General features: G+C 39.8%; 1 long non-coding RNA gene across 1 annotated transcript in view; it reads left to right on the top strand.

Annotated features, from left to right (window-relative positions):
• Nucleotides 1-14496, top strand: part of LOC127526671 (uncharacterized) — an 83282-nt gene extending 68786 nt beyond the window's left edge. The window contains exon 2 of the long non-coding RNA XR_007934098.1: nt 14285-14496. This is a non-coding gene — a long non-coding RNA (uncharacterized LOC127526671). The remainder of the gene's footprint in view (nt 1-14284) is intronic.
• Nucleotides 14497-14781: the final 285 nt, after the last annotated feature.

Below are 14781 nucleotides of genomic sequence, written 5' to 3'. Positions count from 1 at the left end.
GAGGTCCACGCGGTCCAGACCTAACCCCTGCAGAAGAGTTGGCTCTCCAGCAAAATGCCCATCGCCCGGTTTCTGAGGGCATTCCAGGGGAAGCTCCTCCTCAGAACCAGTGGCAGGATGCAGTGGTCACTTCATTTCAGGTAAAGGATGGTCATTGCATATATTTGTCCTCAATGTGTGCCATAGGTATGTTCCATATTGCCCTCTTGTTGTTTTTTTTGTTGGGTCAGTTGCAGGGAATGTCATATCCCTAGAACCTGTGTCTGACCAACGAGATATTGACGAAGGTCAAATATTTGATGAAGACACTGTGGTTGTGAGAGCCGAACTTCGCCTAGTTTGACTTTGAATATAAGGTGCTAATAAATCTTTGAGGTACAATATACCCCAAGGCTAAAGCAGTATATTTCGAAAATAATTTCCTCCGGGAGCAATACAGGATCTTGCCAATCGCGCAAAACCCTCTCTATATGAAATTCTCTTCTTATAACTTGCGCACCGATATCAATTGGTCACTCATGAATGGCGAAGCCATGACTGAATTAATTCCATTTACGGACACTGATTAAGTGTGTGAGGGAATCTTTGTTTACATAGAACAAACCTGTTTGAGGATTTGGATGTGCAGCTATGACAACACATCCAGCAAGAGTTTAGAAAAACCGACAGATCTAGGATCATGCCAAATCATCAACGATTACATCCGGCTAAACGAGTAATCCACGTACGAAAAATACCCCCCATGTCAAAAACAAAATGTTTACCAAAAGTCAATAATGAGAGCAAATATCCCAATGTAACTAATATCGTTTCCCCAACTAATTTCAAATTGCATGAAAATATTAGCATAATTATCATATATATATATACTTTGTGATAAATAACGTCACTGAACAACGTCAAAGTTTTGGGGATTTGCCCCATATATTGCTGTTGCAATATTGTTGGTCAAAAGAACTGAAAAAACCATTCAACATTCGACAAAATGGTCGGTTTCACAATGGCTTTTATACTGATCAGAAAATGGCTACAGGAAATGAAATCATAATGGAAGTGATGTCATCAATGTGGGGCGGGAAGTGATGTCATCTTATGAAGCCGGAAGTGACGTCATCGATGAGGACGTGGATGAGGAGCCATTTTCATGATTATGGGATTGGTGCAGGTATGGTTGAGTTATTTATCGTCTTTGGTTCTAAAAGGTCAAAGAGAGAGGCATCATTACCACAGTACAACCCCCTATCTGTTAACTCTTCACTCACTTGAGGACTTGTTGACTGCCTCCAAAACGCACGTGTGTGACATGACCCCCCCCCCCCCTTCAGCCCAGATCCATCGGGTCGGGCGGCCTGCACCGAGAGGTCGAAGGTTCGGGCGTCAGCGTTGGCCTGAAGAGAACCCCGACGATAAGTAACTCTGAATCTGTAAGGTTGCAAGTCCAAAAACCACCTGATGACAGGAGGGTTAGACTCCCAATTCAGAGCCATCCATTGTAAAGCGGCATGGTCCATCACCAGAGTAAACTCCCGTCCCAACAGGTAGTATCAAAGTTGAGTCACAGCCCACTTAATCGCCAAAGCCTCCCGTTCCATCGCCGCATACCGAGTCTCCCGATCCAACAGTTTCCGGCTGAGGAACAACACGGGGTGTTCAGCACCATCGATGCATTGGCTCAACACGGCACCCAATCCTGTGTCCGATGCATCGGTCTGGAGGATAAAAGGACAAGAAAAGTTAGGAGATTTTAAAACAGGTGCTGACGTAAGGGCCGACTTCAGGTCACAAAATGCAGCTTCAGTAGTTTCATCCCATACCACTTTAAGAGGAGCCTTTTTCTTTGTTAAATTCGTAACAGTCGACCAGCGCAGGGCAGTCCTAAGGTTTGCCGGAACTGATTTTTCCTGCTGTCGGAGCTCAAAGACAGTCTGCCGTCTGGGTCAGATCACCGGACCGAATTCCGTTGAAGGAGTCAACCGATCGTCTTTGGTCCCATCTGGGGTGCCAGAAAACTGTGGAAGAAAGAATTGTTGACCCGTAAAATGGAAGGAGTAAGAGTCTCACACCAGAAGAAATGTTCATAAGCTTTCTTTTATTGTTGCATACCTAGACTGGAGTGTCAGTAGCATGCGCGCTGACAGGAAAGAGTTCAGCTCTTTTATATCAGCTGATTGTGTGCACACTTTACAAGTTCGTATAAAGGCAGATTAATGCATGAGCCTTTTAGGGCTTAAAATAGACGGTGGTTACAGATGAGTACATAGAGTAGCTTATTCGTAAAACAGGAAGAACAGTTTATAAAAATACATTTCTGGTAAAGGCAGATTTCTGGTAAAGTCAGATTCTTTTGAACTGCTCACACAAGTTAGCATCAGTAATATATGTTAAAGGTCACATACACAGTTTCTGCAAACTGTCAAGTACACATTTTTTTAAAATATAAAAAGGACAGTTATCTGTAAACTGAAAATTTCCATTCCACACCTCTCAGAAAACTGAGGTACAAAACGACGGTAGTAACTCGCTATCCCCAAGAAAGCTTGCACTTGCCTCTTTGTAATCAGACAGGGCCATTTAACAATGGCATCAATTTTGGAACACTGTGGTTGCACCGTCCCACCACCAACCAGATAGCCTAAATATTTGGCTTTTTTCAAGCCAAAGAAACATTTCTTTGGGTTAATCCAAAGTCCAGCTTGAGCCAGCGTGGTAAGCACAGCCAACACATGCTTTACATGATCCTAACAAGTGCCGGAATAAATGACGATGTCGTCCAAATAGGCGGCACTGTAGGAATTGTGGGGACGTAACAGTGTGTCCACCAGACGCTGAAAAGTTGCAGGTGCCCCGTGCAAACCAAATGGAAGGACCTTGTAATGCCAGTGTCCACTAGGTGTACTAAAGGCGTTTTTTTCTTTTGCGGAAGACGTTAAGGGAATTTGCCAGTACCCTTTCGTCATGTCAAGAGTAGTCAAAAATTGAGCGTTTCCCAGCCTCTCGATAAGATCATCCACTCTCGGCATAGGATACGCATCAAACGTAGAAACCTGATTGAGTCGTCGGAAGTCATTACAGAACCTCCAGGACCCGTCAGGTTTGGGAATTAAGATGATTGGACTAGACCATGGGCTATAGCTTTCTTCAAAAATGTCCATCTCTAGCATTTGCCTAATTTCCAATTCAACTTCATTTTTCTTTGCTTCAGGAAGTCTATACAGGCGTTCTCGGACAACCACACCTGGGTCAGTAACAATGTCATGTTCAATCAGCGCAGACGACCAGGTTGCTCGCTGACTACTTCCGGTATGGACAAAATAGCAGATTCCAGTTCTTGTCGTTGTTGCCAAGAAAAATTCGAACAGAAATTAAGGGGTTGATATTCAACAAAAAGGGAGCTTGGCTGACCGGAGGAAGGCTCCGCCTCTCTGTCCTTCCACGGTTTCAGCAAATTAACATGGTACACGCGCTCACTTGGTCACCGATTAAGTTGTTTAACTAAATAATCGACAAGCCCTTTTCATTCCTTAATTTCATATGGCCCTTGCCAATGTGCCAATAATTTTGAATGGGAAGTAGGTACGAGCACCATAACACGATCCCCCGGGTGAAATTCCCGAAGGGTGGTATTTCGATTATAATATCGCGACTGAGCTACTTGAGCTTTTTCCATATGTTCTTTAAGTACGGGCAGAACCTTATTTAATCTGTTGCGTAATTGCACAATGTATTCCAAAATATTAGAGGTTGGTATGACCTCATCTTCCCAACCTTCTTTTAGCATATCCAATAGACCCCGAGGTTGTCTTCCATAAAAGAGTTCAAATGGAGAAAACCCTGTTGAGGTCTGTGGGACTTCCCGATAAGCAAAGAGTACGAGGGGAAGTAACTGATCCCAGTTCCGTCCATCCTCACTAACTACCTTGCGTAACATCTGTTTAAGAGTTTGATTAAATCACTCTACCAAGCCGTCTGTTTGGGGGTGATAGACCAATGTTTTCAGATGTGAAATGCGCAGTAACCTAGCAACCTCCCTGAATGTCTCCGACGTGAAAGGAGTTCCTTGGTCTGTTAATACCTCTTTGGGAATCCCAACACTTGTGAATATCCCTACTAGTTCCCGTGTGATTATTTTAGAAGTAGCCGAGCGCAAAGGAACAGCTTCTGGAAATCACGTGGCATAATCTACCATAACTAAAATATATTTATGACCTCGTAGTGAAGGCTCAATGGGTCCTATGAGGTCAATTCCCACTCTTTCAAAAGAAATGTCAATTAAGGGAAGAGGAATAAGAGGAGCACGGTCACTCCTAGGAATCTGACGAATCTGACATTCTGGACATGAAGTACAGAAACGTCTGACCTCCTCATTTATTCCCGGTCAATAGAATCTGAACTTAATACGTTCTAACGTTTTATCAGTCCCCAAATGGGCTCTGAGTAAATGAGCATGAGCTAATTCACATACATAATGACAATATGTGCAGGGAATTAACAATAATGTCCTAATTTCCCCATCACGTTCGGCCACACGATACAACAAATAATTTTTTATAACAAAGTAGGGCATTCATGGTAAGGGATTTACAAACAACTGTCCATTTACTGAAACCACTGCATTTCTGGTAAACTTTAAGGAATCATCATTCCATTGCTCCCGTTTAAATGATGAAGGGGTAATTTTAAATTGTGAAACTAAATCACTAATGGGATCCTGAGCTATCTCAATGGGAGGAGTTTCAGTCAAATCAGGTCCTACGGAAGGTGGGTTGCCTCTCATAGTGCCTGAAGGACCTTCCATCTCCATCTGCTATGCTATCTATCTGGGAATTATGGGAGCGTGGAGGCACTCAGATTAGCTTCATTACCATTCATTACCAAACCCTCTTTTATAGTAGGAGCAGAAGAATTTATACCGCTTTTATTATGAGACCAATCTCGCCCCAGTATAACCGGAAACGGCGGGTCTGCCATTACTGCCACTACAGTAGTTTTGAAACAGCGTGGAGGATTGCTTGGTCTTTCTTTCTTCCTTGTGGAGACTTTGGGATTAGATCGGGTGGGCTCCATATAAGGTACACAAACCTGTCAGGTTGAACGCGAGAACCGTTCTGAGCCCTCCGATTTACAGGCCACCCAATGACGCTTCACCAGCTCAACGAGGTTATCCATGGAGGTAACCTCCTGTTTGAGAACCTGCTGGGCGAGTTTCTCAGGCAGAGCATTTATAAAGGTCTCGATTGTTAATAACTCGGCCATATGCTGGGCACTATTAACATCTGGCCTTAGCCAGCGGCCCACTTTGCCCCACACCTCGTACACTTGTGTACGTATGGTTCGTTCAGGGTCAAACCTCCATACTCGCCACTCTCTCGCCTGCTGTGCCGCTGATACACCGTAGCGTTTAAATATTTCCTTCTTTAGGAGCTCGTAATTGGCAGCCAGCTCCTCAGAAAGCTCATAATAAGCCCTCTGTGCCTCCTCCTTCAGATAGGGTGCCAGAATGTAGGCTCATTCCATCTGCGGCCATGCATTGCATTTAGTGTTGCGTTCGAACACCAGAAAGTACGTTTCAACATCATCATCTTCTGTTAAATATGTTAATAAGGGTGGTACAGACCGCAATGTCTCCGCTGTAATTGCTGCTGCCGCTCGAGCTTCCGATTCAGCCAAGCGGGTCCTCGTGTCTCCTAATTGAATCTTAACTTGCTGTAGTTCTGTCATCATCGTGTTTAACACGGTGGTCAGGTCTTGTCCCTCTGACATCCTGGAACAATTTAAATCCTGCCTGCTACGTCAATTGTAATAAATAACGTCACTAGACAATGTCAAAGTTTTGGGGATTTGCCCTATATATTGCTGTTGCAATACTGTTGGTCAAAAGAACTGAAAAAATCATTCAACATTCGACAAAATGGTCAGTTTCACAATGGTTTTTATACTGATCAGAAAATGGCTACAGGAAATGAAATCATAATGGAAGTGATGTCATCAATGTGGGACCGAAAGTGACGCCAGCAATATGAGGCCGGAAGTGACGTCATCATCGGAAGCCGGACGTGACATCATCAATATGGGACCGGAAAGTGACGTCATCAGGATGGGACCGGAAGTGACATCATCTTCTGAAACCGGAAGTGACGTCATCGATGAGGAAGTGGATGAGGAGCCATTTTCATGATTATGGATTGGTGCAGGTATGGTTGAGTTATTTATCGTCTTTGGTTCTAAAAGGTCAGAGAGAGAGGCATCATTACCACAGTACAACCCCCCATCTGTTAACTCTTCACTCACCTGAGGACTTATTGACTGCCTCTGAAGCGCACGTGTGTGACAACTTTTAATATTTAATATTTTTATATGTAGATGTCCCATCATTTGGCAGCACCCAGTCATAGCAACCCCCAAACCCTATGGCTACAGTCATCAAAAAAAACAAGAAAAATGGACCTGTAAATGAAAACAATGTTAAACTAAATATCATCACAATGATACTGAAAAAATAACAAAAAGAATCCGAACAAATATTATTAACTACACAATAAGTTAAATAAAAAATGATCATCAAAGGGGCGGCACGGTGGCGCAGTGGTAGCACTGCTGCCTCGCAGTTAGGAGACCTGGGTTCGCTTCCTGGGTCCTCCCTGCATGGAGTTTGCATGTTCTCCCCGTGTCTGCGTGGGTTTCCTCCGGGCGCTCCGGTTTCCTCCCACAGTCCAAAGACATACAGGTTAGGTGGATTGGCGATTCTAAATTGGCCCTAGTGTGTGCTTGGTGTGTGGGTGTGTGTCCTGCGGTGGGTTGGCACCCTGCCCGGGATTGGTTCCTGCCTTGTGCCCTGTGTTGGCTGGGATTGGATCCAGCAGACCCCCATGACCCTATGTTCGGCTTCAGCGGGTTGGAAAATGGATGGATGGATGATCACCAAAAACCATCACTGCTGTCAGATCACAATTTAAATGTGTAAAACAAGGCAAAATTTATAGTTCAAATGGTACCAGTTTTACAGTCTTATAAACATCTACAGTAGTCTTCGATCTTTGAAAAAAAATCAAAGATTGTCACAGTGATCAAAACTATAGACTACAGGAAATGAATGGTCTGTTACCAGTTGATCTCGCTTGAGAGTTTGAAAAAGATTGTGTTAGAACAATTTCTCTCAGTGGTAACACCCCTTTGAGATCACATAAATCAATGCCCATCAGATAGCAAAAGTCACAGGTTAGTAATAGGTTAGTCATGCTAAACAACATTTTTGAATATCAAGAGCAATCTCAAAATCTAATTAGAAATTGTTTGGTAGGTTTTTATAACATTTTATTGTTTTATACTGTTAAGCTGCATCTAGTGGCTAAATGTTGACGGTACTCAAAGATAATTTCAAAATAATGTCTTTTGAATGACAATTAGCAAGTGAAATTTACCTCCACTGTGTTGTCTTAAAAATTTTAAATACTGGGCAATCTCAAGGCTGTGCTTAGTTTCCAGTATTGGATTTATTTATTTTTATTCTTACCAATGAGGGCTGACCTTAATATTCTATAGATAGATTTTTCAGATTAATTAATGATACTGCACTCATAAGGTTTTTGAAACTTGACATTTAATTATTTTTTTTACATTTTATTGAAATCAAGTAACATTCCATACAAGCAAGTCAAACTTTACAAAACTAGGTTTGAATAAAAATCAACCCCCACCCATGAGAAAGAGAGCTAGGGCAACAGAGTAAAACTTTAATAGTAGGAAAAATAAATAAGTAAATAAGTAGAATAAAAAGTAGAAGAGAATCTGCTTCCTCAATTTAAATGCTTATTCTAAAATGTTATTGATTAGATCCCACCAGGTTTTAAAAAAATTTTGTACAGATCTTCTAAGTGAGAATTTGATTTTTTCCAATTTCAAATAATATATAACATCAGAGGGTCTATAAAGGTGGTTATCGTGCAGTGTTGCCACAGATAAAAGCTTCTCTATTTTGGAAGTACTCCCTACATTGGTTCCATATTCTGAGAGAACAAAGCACAATTGAGTTATTAGTATATTGGCGATAACTTGTATTTATTGGGGTACAAAGTAAGGAATATAAAGAAATACCACAGGATTTTATTTCTATTGCAGACCAAGCCTGTGTATGTTCATCTATTTAGGTCAATGTCCAGGTTTTTATAGCTTGTACATTTTCCACCCAGTAATAAAATTGAAAGTTAGCACAATCATGCCACCATATTCTACCTTAGGTCTTTGTAGGGTCATCCTTTGGGTATGTGGATGTTTTGAACTCCAAATAAATGAGGTTATGATTGAATCTAACTTCTTAAAAAATGATTTATTGATGTACATAGGAATGCTTTGAAATAGTAAGAGAAGTTTAGGAAGGGTATTCATCTTGACAGTGTTAATTCGTCCAGCTAAAGGGTAGACTATCTATGCAAGTTTTGCTTAAATGTTCTGCTCAAGTTCTTCTCTGATAATCCCCTTCATCTCATAAGCATTTTGACAATGAACTACCATGTTCTAGTTTTAAGTAGTCTGAAATAATGTTGTTAAAACAAACTGAAGCTTCTGGACTGGTATACAGTAGTTTGATACATGCACAAATGTTTGGGCCAAACCCAAATTTCTCCAATGTAGTGAAAAGGTAGTTCCATTCAACCATATCAAATACTTTTTCTGCATAAAATGATAATAATATATCTGGGTTGTTAGACTGTGTAGGTGAATAAATTACATTAAACAGGCATTGAAGATTGGAAGCTATGTGAATGCCTTTAATAAATCCAGTCTGGTCTTGTGATAGTACCGAAGGAAGCCCTTTCTAAATCCTTCTAGCCAGGACTTTGGGGAGTATCTTAACATAATTATTCAGAAGTGATATTGGTCTGTATGATGCACATTGTAGCATGTCCTTATTTTTCTTAGGAAAGATGGTAATTAATGCATGATGAAACGTTTGAGGTAGAATTTTATTGTCTCTAGCTTCTGTAAATCTTGCTAATAAGAGGGGAGCTAACTTAATTGAGATTTTTTTATAAAATGCAGCAGGGTAGGCCATCAGGGCCTGCTGCTTTCCCACTCTGATGTGAGTTTATAGCATCTAGTAATTCTGATAGTGCCAGAGGTTTATCCAATTCCTCTGCATTGAGAATATCTAGTTGTGGTATCTGTAATGCATCCAAAAACGCATTAGGTTGTGTTATGGCTTCTTTAAACTGAGTAGAATGAAAAGACTTGTAGTAGTCTGTAAATGTGTGCATTATATTTTTAGGTTTAATGATTTTGTCTCCGTTTGTGTTGGTAATTGCTGGGATTGTATTGCGAACTTCCTGCTTGTGGATTTGTTGAGCTGAGATCTTATTAGCTTTTTCTCTGTGTTCATAGTAATGATGTTTTCATTTAAAAATGAGTTGTTCTGTTTCTTTAGTTGTCAAATGCATGAGTTCTGTATGTAGAACCTGTCTCATTTGGACGCCTGGCATATTCTTGATCTATTCTGGTAATTTCACTGATTAGCTCTGATACCTTCTTGGTTTCCAATTTATTTTTGTGGGAAAGATATGAAATAAATTGTCCTCTTAAGAAAGTCTCCAGAGTATTCCTGCAGAGACCTCTGAGAATGTATTTGTCTCTAAAAAAAATCAATTTAGTGAGTTAAGATGCCAGCTCCGAGATGAATATGTGAGGCATAGTGATTTTAGCTCCATGATTAAACAGGCGTGGTCGGATATAACATTAGTGTTGTACTTAACAAGATTTAATTGTAGGCAAAAAATTGTTATCTATAAGGAAATAATCAATTGTTGAGTAACAGTGATGCACTGGTGAATATAAAGAATATTCTTTTGAGTTTGGGTTTAGAAATCTCTAGGAGTCTAATAAGTTGTGATCAGTTACATACTGTGTAATTGTTTTTGCAGTGTTAGATGTCATCTCCCCTGTGGCAGGAGACCTTTCTAGGTCTGGATTTAAAACACAATTAAACTCTTCAGCCATTATAGTTTTATGAGTGTTCACATTGCGAATGGATGCAAATACGTTTTGGATGAAGTCCCTATTATCCACATTGGGTGCGTAGATATTTGTCAAAATCAGTTTACAGTTAAATAAATTACCCATGACGATTACATATCTCCCTTCAGGATCAGATACAATATCTGATACTACAAATGAGATTACTCTATGTTTAAGAATTTCCACACCCCTAGTATTTTTTATAAAGCTGGAATGGAATATTTGGCCAGTGCAGCCAAAACCGATCCTTGCTTAATAAATGTGTCTCCTGTAAAAGTACTATTTCAGCGTCTAGACCTGTTAGGTGAGAGAATACTTTCTCTTTAATTCGTGATTGAGCCCTTAACACTAGAATTACCAGAGCCTACGAAAAAACTCGTATATCCGGCCCACCTTAAATCGCTTCTTAAAACCTTTCTCACCTCTCCGCCAGCGTCTTTTGTCATCTAAATGTACTGATAAAGACAAGCTGCCAGCAGCCGGCTATTCCATCCCCCCAACGACTTAGAACGTAAACAGGCTTTTCCCAGCTCTTGCTTGATTGATTATCTGGAAGTGAAGTGGAGTTTTAGAGTAGAAATAATAAGATTGTTATTTGAAACACACGCATTTCATATGTGTTGCAGTTCTACAGTAATCTGTGTAAACACATTGTTAAAACAGAAATGTGTTATATATTCTAGTAGCAATTGACAAAATGTAGGCATAAACTATATAATGTATGAAGCCTGAAGTCCAAATATCAAAGACACACTTTCACAAAAGATACAAAAAAAAGCCACCGCCAAAAAAACCCGCCTTAGTGTGAAACATTGATATGAATTAACTATCGCTGCTTCCGTGGCGTAACAGTATCAGTCGCTGACTACGCATCAGAAGGTCATGAGTTCGATCCTGCACAACTCCCATTTGAGAAGTGTTCTTATTTTCACTATTTTAGAATAAAAAGATACATTTGATTTCAGTCTGTAGCAGCTGGTGTAATTTATGATATTTGTAAAGGTTAGCTTTATTTTTTTTAAATTCACTTTTCATTGTCTCAGTCGCGTTCAGGATCCATCCCTACCGCCCCCAACCTGACACTGCTGTTTTCACATAAAGACGCGCCAAAGCTCTGCAGTGTACTTGTGACTGCATTGTCGTACCAATGCTTGCGAACTGAAGTGTCTGCATGCACTTTTCGTGGCATTACACGCGTATTTTTTGAGCATGCCCATGTAGCTCAAACACAGGAACATATGTTGATGCAAAAGTATAACAAAACAAGTGCACTTTTATTCAAGACTATAACCGAAGAAAAAAGAAAGCAAGTTACAGTAGGCGGTTGATATGACAGCTTGCGTGGTGGAATGCTAAGAACTGCTGATTTCCATTCTGTGCTATATAACTTAACATTTGAATCTGATGATTGCATATAGCGCTGTCTGATTTAGTGTGCGCAAGAACATGCAGGTGGCCAGTTGCTGAGTGCTACAACGCACATTTTAAAAAAGAAAGAGACAAATATATGTGACGTTTTGAAGAAATCATTTTATGACGCGAATAGTACCAATCAGAAAACATCGTCGAAGTAATGCAATATTATTTGAAAACGAACAGCGTCAGGTTGGGTGTGAAGTTATACTGGCGCTGTTTGAGTCAGATCAGAAGCTGAATAAGCTGAAAAAGCTCCTGTTCTGACTCTAAGTAAAAAAGCATGAATTAATCAACAGAAATAACCGCGATTGACATTTTAAAGTTAACGATTTACAGTGCATGCCAATTTATAAATTCAATGTCCGTTTGAGGAAAAAAAAAACACTTTCTTCAAAGCTGGGAATCGAACTCGCGTGTCTGTGGCACAGTAAGGCAGTGGTGCTCCAAGTCAGCAAACCGTCCTTATAACTTATTTTTTTCAAGATCCATAACACACAGACAGACCGAGCACTGCGTAATACAGAGACAGACAGGCAGAGATATACAAATAAACAGGGAAGGCACATGTACTGAAAGAAAAAAAAAATCAACATGTGCGTTGTTCCTGCTGCACTGAATAAGCTCACCTGGTCTAACATCACCCCTCCCCCCCGATCTGACTCTCTAAGTAACAGCGCAAGTACAGACACAAATCAAGTGCATGTGTGTACTGTATAATATTAACAAAAAGAGCAGCTTACTACTGAAAACGGCAAATATAGGAGTGAGTGGGGATCGAACCAGGTCTCTTGATTACACTTGGTTTGCGTCTGTACTTGCGCTGTTACTTAGAGAGCCAGATCGGGGGAGGGGTGATGTTAGAACGGGTGAGCTCATTCAGTGCTGCAGAAATAACGCACATGTTGATTTTTTTTTCTTTCAGTACATGTGCCTTCCCTGTTTGTTTGTATATCTCTGCCTGTCTGTCTCTGTATTACGCAGTGCTCTGTCTGTCTGTGTGTTATGGATCTTGAAAAAAATAAGTTATAAGGACAGTTGTTCATGTTAATTGCAGTCTCAATTGTTAAAAAAATATTTTAAAAGGAGCATCCCACATGAAAATATAACGATCTCATTAACTGACAGTGCATACCAATTTACAAATTTTATGTCCGTTTGAGGTTAAAAACAAAAAAAAGAAGTAACACTTTATCCCCAGCGGGGAATTGAACTCATGTTTGTGAGGCAGAGAAAAGCTACTTGGTCTGAGAAGCAAATCTTAGCGTGCTACGCCACAGAAACTGTTATATGGTGTGTGAAGCTTTTGTGGAAGTCTTTATTTGATCTTAGGAACTCGGGCTTTACACATTCTACATTTTGTAACATTTATTACTAAAATATGAAAAAGTTTCTGTTTTAGCAATGTGTTTACACAGATTACTGTAGAAACGGAACACGCATGAAATGCATGTATTCCAAATAGCGATCTATTATTTCTATTCTAAAACTCCAGCAGTTCAGTCACTCCCAGATAATCAAACAAGCCATGAGGTGGAAAAACTTAGTGAACGTTCTGCGACGGTAGGGGACGGAATAGCCGGCTGCTCGCTGCTCCTCCAAATCGGCACATTTAGAAGACAAAAGAGAGGTGAGAACGGTTTTAAGGTGGGCCGGATCTACGAGTTTTTTCGTAGACTCTGGTAATTCTAGTGTTAAACATTCCAGCTCAAAAAGTTAACTGTTTGCTCATGGAGACATTGCTTCTAAACTTTTGTTGTCATTTTGTAGTCTTAATTTAAGATAGTACATTATTACATAAGATAGCTTTGACCTTAATTTCCGATTTTTCCAGGAGCTATTGCCATGAAGCCTATTGTTACATTGGCACTTCTAATCTATCCTTTTAATCATTATAATTATAAATAGCTTGCTCTCTTTTACTCCCCCACCCAACCCCCCATTTTGCTTCCACATGTGAGGCTAGACCACACTTCTCAAAGTCCCAGTCCTCTGACATACCTAGAGACAGAGCATATTCAAAACAAAGCAACTCCCCAGCAGCTGTGTATAAGGATTAAAATAGATATATCTTTTGACAATACAGTCCAAATACTATAAGCAAAAAGTATCTTAAACATTCTTGAGAAAGAAAACCAGGGAAAAGTTTGACATTTCATTCCAGAAATTATTTAAAAATGGGAAATCCAATGTCATTGAATGGTGCTCTTTCAATTTCCTCAAGATAAAAGACTTAAATGTTTGCTTCCTTAGTCTTCCAATGTTCACAAGTCTTCCACACAAGGAGCTATACCTCATTCTGCATTTTTATTAATTTTTTTCCTGCTTGTGCTGTGGCTTTTTGAACTGCGTGTTTAATGTTTTTAAGCTCAACTAATACAAGGCTTCTGGGCATTGTGCCAATGAATGGACATAAACAGATAAGAAGACCTTCAAAAATATTTTTAAAGAAAACTCTTTAAATAAAAAACGTCTTTTAAATAAAGGTCTGTTCTGTATTCATATACTGTATTTATTGTGAGCCAATTTCTGTTGGTAGGTTTTCCTTCATTTCCATTAAGGTATAAAAGGTGGCTTGAGATCAATTGAAACAGCAATGGCATATCCTATGATTGTCTTTCCATGTTGGCATATGAACTAGTAAAGAAGGTCTTAAATGCCTACATGCAAAACAAAGAGTTGAAGCTTGTTTTTTCAACAGGGCTAAGAATAAACTACAATTCATGGTTAAAGAAGTAGCAAGAGTAAATGGAGTTGATCAATCATGTGGAAATATATTTGTGGACCTTGACCTAAAAGTTTTATCAAATCCTAAATAATGAACTCTGTTTTCACAATAAGGCACTAGAAATCATGTGTCAAAAAGGGACAACAACAACAACATTTATTTATATAGCACATTTTCATACAAAAAGTAGCTCAAAGTGCTTTACATATTGAAGAAAAGAAAAATAAAAGACAAAATAAGAAATTAAAATAAGACAACATCAGTTAACATAGAAAAGGAGTAAGGTCCGATGGCCAGGGTGGACAGAAAAAACAAAAAAAAACTCCATAAAGCTGGAGAAAAAAATAAAATCTGTAGGGGTTCCAGGCCACGAGACCGCCCAGTCCCCTCTGGGCATTCTACCTAACATAAATGAAATAGTCCTCTTTGTAGTTAGGGTTCTCACGGAGTCACTTGATGCTAATGGTCATACAGACTTCTGGCTTTTAATCCATCCATCATTGCTGGAACATCATGGTGCTTTGAGTAAATGGAAGCCACCACCAAAAGGACACCGGAAAAGGAAACAGAAGAGAGAGTAGGGGTTAGTACAGATTTTAGAGCCACCATGAATAGTTATTATAATGAATTAGATA

Source organism: Erpetoichthys calabaricus, chromosome 1, assembly GCF_900747795.2.
Source record: "Erpetoichthys calabaricus chromosome 1, fErpCal1.3, whole genome shotgun sequence".
Taxonomy (NCBI): Eukaryota; Metazoa; Chordata; class Cladistia; order Polypteriformes; family Polypteridae; genus Erpetoichthys; species Erpetoichthys calabaricus.
The sequence above is the reverse complement of the archived record's forward strand: the minus strand, read 5'-3'. Positions and strand labels throughout refer to the sequence as shown.